The following is a 9526-nucleotide window of genomic DNA, read 5'->3' as shown; positions in this document are numbered from 1 at the left end:
GCCGCTGTGAGCCAATCATCAGCCGGAAGCTGGAAGTTTGCTGGGGCCCCTTCGGCTGTGGCTCTCAACATCTCCCCCTCTCTGTTTAAACAAAAAGCATGTGGCTTAGGGACCGTGCCTGCCTTAGGTTGTCCAATAGTACATATGGTCCTTACCCGTTAGGTTGGTACCATTGCAATTGGATCTTACCCGTCATTGACTACCGGTCCAATATACAGCCACACCTGTGGAGAGGTCTTTGTACCAGCGGGGGGGTGAGGTTCTTTGCCTCACCTCTGCTGGCCCCCAAATTTTAGCTGGACAATCATGACAAGCAGAAGGGAGGAAGATACACCAAGCCAATTGATGGCTCCTTTTGGAAAAATTGTACCACCGATGACATCATCAGCAAAAATACCCCAACACTACCACAAGTTGCTGCACCAACAGATAGTTCACAATGCATACAGGTGAGTTCACAATGTGTCCAGGCAAGTTCTGCAAGCAGTTCAGTGATGGCTATTGCAGAAGCTGTAGATTGGTTTTATCTTTGACTTCACCAGCACTGGGATGAAGATAGGAAATCTGGCAATAATGGCTAAAGAAAAAATTATGTAACATTACAGAAGGCACTAAAAGAAAACAATTTTCATAACAATTTACATTGTCTTCACCGGCACTGGATGAAGATAGGAATTCTGGCAATAATGGCTAAAGAAAAAATTATGTAACATTACAGAAGGCACTAAAAGAAAACAATTTTCTTAACAATTTACATTGTCTTTAAGAGAATTATTAAATATAATGTAAAGGAAAGGTGAAAGTAAACAAACAGATCTGTTAACCTCCTTTTTTGTTTACATATTAAAACAATACTCAACAGTTGTTTACCCAATTTAAATTAAACCATATAAATCACGTGAAAAAAAATATTTGGATCCATTTTATCATGAGCGCTCATCATATATGATATATGGACATACATACATTCAAACATATAACACAAAACACAAGTGTGCACACATAATATAATACATACAACACATAACATTATAGTAAAGGCCTTATAACTTTTTACAGGTGAAATCTCCATTGCAATGTTTAAAAACTCTACAGTCAAAAAATAGAACTGATCAGCAAAACATTAACCTAGGTCTGTATGAGCTCAAAAAACAAAATAGAACTTCATGATATGGCAAAGGGCAATAATAAAATAGATATTGAAAAAAGCATCCTGGTTCTGTTGCAGATGTAAGAATAGCCAAACTGGAGTTTTGGATATCAGTTGTTATGGATTTGAGCCAAATCATCTTCTTTTTGGTCTGTAGAAATCGCTTTAGTTAATCTTTCTGGAATCCAAATCGGCTGCTGTTCTCCCTGTGGAAACACATAAACAGACCCCCGACTCCAGACAATCACTGGGTCAGGACCTTGGTTAATCTCTCTGGAATCAAAATCTCTCTGAAACAAAATTGGAACAACACAAAATCATTATAATAGCCTCCTGAAATGTCCATCCGTCCTTTCTCCCTATCTGTTCCTCAGATGTGAGCGGTTTTTCTTCCATCTTACACATCTCCAGGGACAGGCACCTTAAAACAAAAGTGAAACAAAATAACAAAAGAGGAATCTTAAAATGGCTACCCATCCTCTCGCCCTGCCCTCAGGGGCGAGCAGTTTCACTTACCCTCAGTCGCTCCCCGTGCGAGCCACCAAATGCCGCAGTCTGGCTGGGCACAATCAGGAGCCACTTGTCAAACGAAACTAACTTTATTTTTAGAACCACACACGCCAAACAAAACAGCCTCTCAGGAAAAACCTTCAGAGCCTCAACTGCCACCACCGGCTTTCCACAAGCCTCTCTCTCCCCCCCAAGCTTCTCTCCACCTCCCACAATCCTCCTGCTCTTGAGGCCGATTGGCTGGGTCATGTGGGCGGAGCCAAAAAAGTCCCCCAATGAGCAGCTCCGTGGTCTGAAAGGGCAGGGAAACAGCCCAATGAGCATCACCGCAGAGGAGCCAATCAGCTAGATGTTGCTGGGGCCGCTGTGAGCCAATCATCAACCGGAAGCTGGAAGTTTGCTGGGGCCCTTTCGGCTGTGGCTCTCAACAGTCACAGTTCCGCCTACCTTGCAGGCGCGGGGGGAGGGGGCGGCTCTGCCCCTCAGCAGGCCGCTGGGCCTGTTCTGCCAGTGGGTCGCAGGTCCGCCTACCTTGCAGGTGTGGTTGGCAGCTCTGCCCCTCCACGGGCCACTGGGCCTGTTCTGTCGGTGGGTCGCAGGTCCGCCTACCTTGCCGGAGTGGTTCCACCCACTTCTTTTAAAAATATATTTTTTAGCTGTTGAGGTATATTTATTTATTTATTTATTTATTTATATGTGGTGCTGAGAATTGAACCCAGTGCCTCACACATGCTAGGTAAGCACCCTACCATCCTGTCACTACTCCAGTCCCATTGCCCACCCACTTTTGAGCACATATTTGATTTGTTGTGGTGCCTCATTTTTTTCTAACAGTAGCCACTCCCACTTATAGTGTACTATTTCTTAGCCATTCTACAGTGTGAAGATTCATATTTTTATAACTTCATTTCATGGTTATCTTAAGGCTTTCATAAGATTTATATTAATCTCCAATACAATGCGGATTTGAGGATTCAAGTTCTAAGTTCAAAGCCATTGATTTTTCTCAAAGCAAATACTTGTAAACATATTGACTTGAGAGCTGATGTTGTATATATTGACTTAATTAGTAAACTTGGGTGTTCAAAAAATCATAGGTGTGCATTTTATTTTTTAACATAAGAAACTCTGCTTTCTTTTGAAGAAAGGGTTTCACAAAATGTAGCCTGGTGACCTCATGAGGTGTTCCTGATAAAATCATTGGAACAAAATTAACATTTGGAAATTCTTTTCAGTAACCCTTATTTTACTGTGCTATAGAAAAATATAACTAGAATACCGAAAGTATTGGAACATTTCTGGAGACAGAGAAAAAGAGCTGATGTCATGTGGTTCCTAGAAAAATAGTATATCTCCTGCAAACATTTCCAAGGTTTCATGAGAAGTTCCTAAGAGGCATGGAGGGAGAAGCACCAAACCTATTGTTCTCTCTATAAACTTTCACCAGTGCCTATCACCACATGTCATACAGAAACTCTTGCAATTCCTACTTCCATCTTTGCCACCCATCCCCTTACTATGCACAATGCAAGAATTATGACTCAGAACCCCATTGGCATCCACACAGCCTGTTTCTGCAACAAAGAACCCTAATGAGAATTCACACACCCTTCTTAAGTGATGTCATCAGGCTATAAATAGCAATTATTTGTCCCTCTCATAGATTTTAAAATGATTGCTGGCCCCAAAAGAAGGAAAACCTATGGTTAAATAAAAAGGGAGACAAAGTGTGGGGTATGCCATTTTGCCACCAATTATGTGTGAAAACCCTAGGCCATAGAGCTGGAGGAAGAAACATAGTTCTAGTAGTTAGGAGAAAAGGGAAAGTATTCCGTGGAGCTGGCCGAAGCAAAATTACTTGGGTGCTGCCTACATAGCCTTCATGCAGGAGCCATGGATTTCCATCCTGGTTGTAATACACCAATAGTGGGGAAAGTACTTATATCCTTTGGGTCTTTGTCCTTAACTCTAAAATAGCAGTTGCAGTGCTTCCGCTAAGTGCATTGGGAAATGAACGAGATAACGTATGAACGAGAGAACATCAGATATTTTTTTTAGTTGTAGCTTTATTTTTTAGACACTGTAGCTTTATTTTATTTATTTAGTTTTATGTGGAAAACCAGTGCCTCTTAAGTGCCAGGCAAGTGCTCTAGCACTGAGCCACAACCCCAAGGAGATCATCAGATTTTTAAGTGATCAGATGACGTCACTCAAGAATGGTGTGCTTGTGTGTGTGTGCCACTGAATTGTGTATGTTAGTTGTATTCTGTTTCTATTGTCTATTTTAAAACTGTTGATGGCGGGCCCTGTGTGTGGGTGCCTGTGGTCACCGCCCCCCCTTGTGCTGGCAGCAGGAGCTCGCCCCTAGTGGACCACAGGGTGGCAGGACAGTGCAAGGTGGTGCAGGGCGGCGGGATCAGGGGGCGCTGTGAGCGGACCAAGGGTAGACCATGTGCTGGGCACCCGGAAGCCAAGCCGGCTCGTGGGGGTGGCGCTGGAGCAGGCCTGAGCAGTGGAGAAGCTCCTGGCGCACGAGGCGCGGGTCTGCAGCGTAGCAGCTCCAGGCAGCAGCGGCTGGTGAGGACACTGCCCCCATGGACGACGCTGTGGAGATGCTTTGCCGTCCCAACAACGTGGAGATCCTGCCACCGTCAAAAATACGGAGGAATTTAGAAGGTAATGTCCAAAATGCCTCCGGGAGTAGAGCTCTAAAAGGGAAGAAACCTCGTTTTAATGTGTCACTGGTTTGTTTAACTAAAAGATTTACGGATCTCATCAAATCCGCTCCTGGGGGCATCCTGGACTTAAACAAGGCTGCGACAACCCTGGGAGTACCGAAACGCAGACTCTATGACATTACGGGCGTCTTGAATGGAATTGACTTCGTGGAAAAGAAATCCAGGAACCACGTTCGATGGACAGGATCTGACCTTAGCAACTCCGAGGCCTTAACCCAGAAACAGAAGCTGCAGGAGGAGCTTGCAAACTTAGCAGCAATGGAAGGTGCTTTGGATGAGTTGATTAAGGATTGTGCTCAGCAGTTGTTTGAGTTAACGGATGACAAAACCAATGAAAATTTGGCCTATGTGACGTATCAGGATGTCCTCAGCATTGACGACTTTCATGAACAGATTGTCATTGCCGTCAGAGCTCCAGAGGCAACCACGTTGGATGTTTTAGCTCCGGGAGAGGACAGTCTCACAGTTCACGTAAAGAGCACCAGAGGACCCATCGACGTGTACTTGTGTGAAATGGAGCAGAACCACTCAAGTGGCGAGACATCTGACGGAGCAGAGACCTCTTCATCTGAAAGCCAACATCCAGAAGGCCATGAGGAAGGGGAAAACTCCCCTCAGCAAAGTGAAGATTTGCCTGAAGTAAACAACATTTGATAGCATTTGAGGATTGATGGATTGAATGTTTTTCACAACTTCCTATTTGGATGAATGGTGCGTAGATTTGACTCTGAGAACAAAAAAATCATCCAGGAAGTTCTCTCCCTCTCAGCAGCATTAAGGCCAGTAGTCTCTTTGACTAGCTCCTTACCTAGATGACTGGATAACTATGGTTTGTGCATTCAGAACTAATGCTTTTAAAGTTATTCACTGTTTGGGGGAGGGAAATTGACATCTTTCCTCCAGGAATAACTTCATAACAAAGAGGATCACAGAACCAGATGGTCAGGTCTGGCACAGACAGTTTCTGGTATAGTCTGCATCTCTCTCTCTCTTCCCCCCTCCCCACCTATTAGCTATCTATAATATCAGGATTCAATCTGACCTAATTATAAAGTCATGAAATATAATTTGCTCTAATTCAGTCTCCAGTATTTCTTCATCCCCCTCCTCTCCTCCCTCCCCACTATTCCCTTCAATCTACTCTACTGATCTTTCTGCTATTTATTTTTATTTCTCTCTCTTTTTTTAGTTAGTGTCTTGTGGATACATGTGATGGTGAGATCACTGTGGTATAATATGTACATAGGAAAGTTAGGTTAGATACATTCCGCTGTTCTTCTCTTATTCCATCCCTCTCTCTTTCCTCTCCCTCAATCCCTTTGATATGGTCTACAGATCTTCTAGTTTGCTGGAACCTGAATTTTCACTTTCTTTCTCTCCTTTTTTCTTCCCACTTATTTTGGACTAGCTTCTGCATATCAGAGAAAACATTCAATGTTTGACTATCTGAGTGTGTCTTATTTCACTTAGCATGGTAGTCTCCAGTTCCATCCATTTACAAGCAAATGCCTTAATCTCATTCTTCCTTATGCTGAGTAATATTTTATTGTGTATACATACCACATTTCTTTATTCATTTGTTGAAGGGCACATATTTATAATAGCTTGGCTATTGTAAATCATGCTGGTATAAAGGTTGATGTGCTCTGCCTTCTTTTAAGCATTATGTTGTATAGCACAAAATAATTGCCTTACACTACGGGTTCACATTTGCAGTTAAGTTGTACATTATGTAGGAGTATACATGGATCTAAATATGATGTTCTTGTGTATATCTGTATAATGTTTAGATTACTTATGATATGTCTAAATGTCCTTTTCACCTTGTGTAAGCCATTAAGGCATATATGGAAGGTTACAGACAAATGCTTGTATTTTCTTGTATGAGGGTTACAGGAGAGTTTTCCAGACTTTCACACGTAGAAGTATCATAAATGTTCTATACATTTAAATTCATGGATTTAATTAAAGCATTTTAATGTGGTTCCCAGTGCTGAAATTGAAGTCAAATACTTCTTGATGTCAAGCTACCTACAAAGCTATTGTGTCCCAGCAGATTGGTGGCATACCCCAAGGCTTTAGGGGAAAGTACAGAAATGCCATCAGGTAATAGCTTAATTCACTAAGACATGAATTCCATCATGAGAAATTGGAAACTGTGTTAAGATTTTGTGATGTATGTCTGTTTGCAACCTTGCTGCTCAGTCAGAGGAGTTTTTCTATGCATGAGTTGTACTCTGCCCTCTCTCCAGCTCCATCCCCACTCCAAGACCTAGCTATTTCTACCTCAGTGGGCTGTGCCTCAGTTTACTCAGTAATTTACCATTAGATTGTGACTCCATGAGGGACATGCATATAAATTAAATCACATAGTATGTTAATTGTGAATAAAATTTCTTTCACTAGGTATGCATTTGATTTTCAGCCATGTTCTTTTATTTATTTTATTTTTTTGTGGTACCAGGGATTGAATTAGGGGCATTCAACCACTGAGCCATGTCCCCAGCCCTGTTTATTATTTTATTTAGAGACAGGGTCTTAGGGCCTTGCTAAATTGCTGAAGCTGGCTTTGAACTCACGATCCTCCTGCCTCAGCCTCCCTTGCCACTGGGATTACAGGCATGTACTACCACACCCAGCACAGCCATGTTCTTGTGTATATCAGTAATTTATTCCTATTTACTGCTCAGTAGTATCTAAATGTATGTGCATAGCAAGAACAGTTCTTTCATCTATTTTTCGATTTAATAGTGTTTCAGCTCTTTTCAGGCATCAGTAATTATGAATAAATTCATCATAAATATTCATCAATAGGATTGGAATGAACATGAACATTTTCTGTTTGTCATTCTGGGGATCAAAACCGGGGTCTGATCATGGTAAACATGGTAAACATACCTCTACCACTGAGCTATGTCCCCAGAAACTTAGTATAACTTTTTATTCTCACAGAGAAAATCTTATAGTGGGATTTCTGGGTTAGTAAGTAAGCAAATATTTCATTATATAAGAAAACTACCAAGCTGTTTTCCAAAGTGATTATCATTTTTCTGTCCCCTGTGAAAGCAACCTATGATAGTTTCAGTGGCACTGCTTCCTAGAGAGCTCTCAGTGATGTCAGACTTTGGGATTCCTGTGTGTTTAGGGAAATTTAATTGAACAGGGGAGAATTTCTAGCATGTTAGAATAATATTGTGTTTGTGTATGCAGGATGAGGGTGAAAATAAGAAGCAACTCTTTCATGGCCACAGATTTAACATAAAATAATTTAGAAGGTTTAGAGTATTCTCTTCAGTGCTTAGGAGTTCAGATAACTTCACTATTACATGGTGTTATGTCAGTAGTAAGAGTATGAGTATGAGCATATAGAATACATACAGTAATACTTGCTTCCTCCACAGCACTGAAGTATATGCATTACTTTGCTAAGGCTGCCATGAAAGAGTATCACAGATGGATAGCTTAAACATCAGAAATTCATTTTCTCACAGTTCTGAGGCAAGGGGGCTAAGACAACAAGGCACATTTTTGCACTCACATAATTTCCTGGAGGCTGACACAGGGACATCATTCATCCATCACACTAGATCCAGTGGAGCACATTCCTCCTTTCTCTGCCTCAAGGTACAGCAGTGAGGTATTAAACTTGCTCATTGCATTGGGGTATGGCCAGGGGTTCCTCACCAGTTCAGTGACCCATTGCAAGTGCTATCTATCACAGAGCACCTCCACTTCAGTGTCCAACTGTGGGATGAAACATATGAAGCTGAATCAATGCTCGTCTTGCTTTTTTGCTTCATCTGCACTGTAGAGCTGTTTGGATCCATTTGGTTTCATTGTCTTCTTACTGGCCCCATGCACGATTGTGTCACAAGACAAATATCCAACTGTACTAGTGATCCTCAAGGCCATCTTAGCCATCACAGAGCTTGTTAGAGACTGATTGACAAGTTAGAGACAACCTATTGTGTTGTGAAGAATTGCTTTACCATTATTTAACCATTAACATTATGTTAATTTTTCTAGTTTCACACTCTGTATGGGGTAGTATTTGGCATATAACACAGCTTAGGGTTTGCCGTGTCAGACCTGTGTTTTTTCACAAACCAACTTTAGATGTCATTTTCTAACACCAACACTTCATTATAATGATTATGTAAATCAAATAACTTTCTGAACTCAAATTCATTTAAAAAGGTAATCTGGGGGTTGGGGTTGGGGTTCAGTGGTAGAGTGCTTGCCTTACACGTGTGAGGTAGTGGGTTTGATCTTCAGCACCACATAAAAATAAATAAAGTTATAAAAAGTAACTGATATCCCTACTTGGAGTCAAAATCATATCACTTACTAGATGTAACATAAAGAGATAACCTAAAAATTGAAAATTTACAGTCAGGCATGATGGTCCCATCTTAACATCACATCAAGGTGAAACTGAGGCAGGAGGTTCACAAGTTCCAAATCAGCCTTCCCAACTTAGCAAGATCATTTAAAAATTTACAAAAGCAAGAGGGCTTAAGGATATCACTTGGTGGTAGTGCATACCTGTGTTCAATCCCTAGTACTGCAAAAAAAGTGAAATAAAATAAATTTATAAAACAACTGGGAAATTTGAAATAAATAATGGAATATAACTACCAAACACAATCCACTGACAATTTACTTATTTTGTATGTTGTCTCATACATTTCCCAAAACACTAACTTAGGGGAAATATTGCAATTTCTATTTTATAGTTGGGGACACAGACCCAAAGAAATAAGTCCATTTCCCACCAGGACATGTGCCAGAACCAGGATGGAAGTCCCTGACTGCTGCATGCCACAGCCAGTAAGAAAAGTGTGTGGGCAAAACACAAGTAACATTACTACATCCAGCTGCACAGACTACTTTCCCCTTTTCCCTATTATGTAATTCTTTCATCCAGTTCTGTGGCCTAGGATTTTCATATGTAATTGGTGGCACATTGGGATACCTTATCCTTTGTCTCCTTTTTTATTTGAATTTGAGGTTTTGAGATCTTTTGGAACAGGACATGTTTTTAAAATATTATCAGAGGGAAAAATAATTACTATTTATAGCCTGGAACATCACTTAAGAATGTGTGTGGATACTCAGTAGAACATAT

General features: G+C 41.1%; 1 pseudogene; it reads left to right on the top strand.

The window, feature by feature from the left end:
• The first annotated feature begins 4254 nt into the window (after positions 1-4254).
• LOC114104171 (transcription factor E2F6 pseudogene) lies at positions 4255-5052 on the top strand (annotated as a pseudogene).
• Positions 5053-9526: the final 4474 nt, after the last annotated feature.

This window comes from Marmota flaviventris, chromosome X (assembly GCF_047511675.1).
Source record: "Marmota flaviventris isolate mMarFla1 chromosome X, mMarFla1.hap1, whole genome shotgun sequence".
NCBI classification, from domain to species: domain Eukaryota; kingdom Metazoa; phylum Chordata; class Mammalia; order Rodentia; family Sciuridae; genus Marmota; species Marmota flaviventris.
This window is presented reverse-complemented; position numbering and strand designations above follow the sequence as displayed.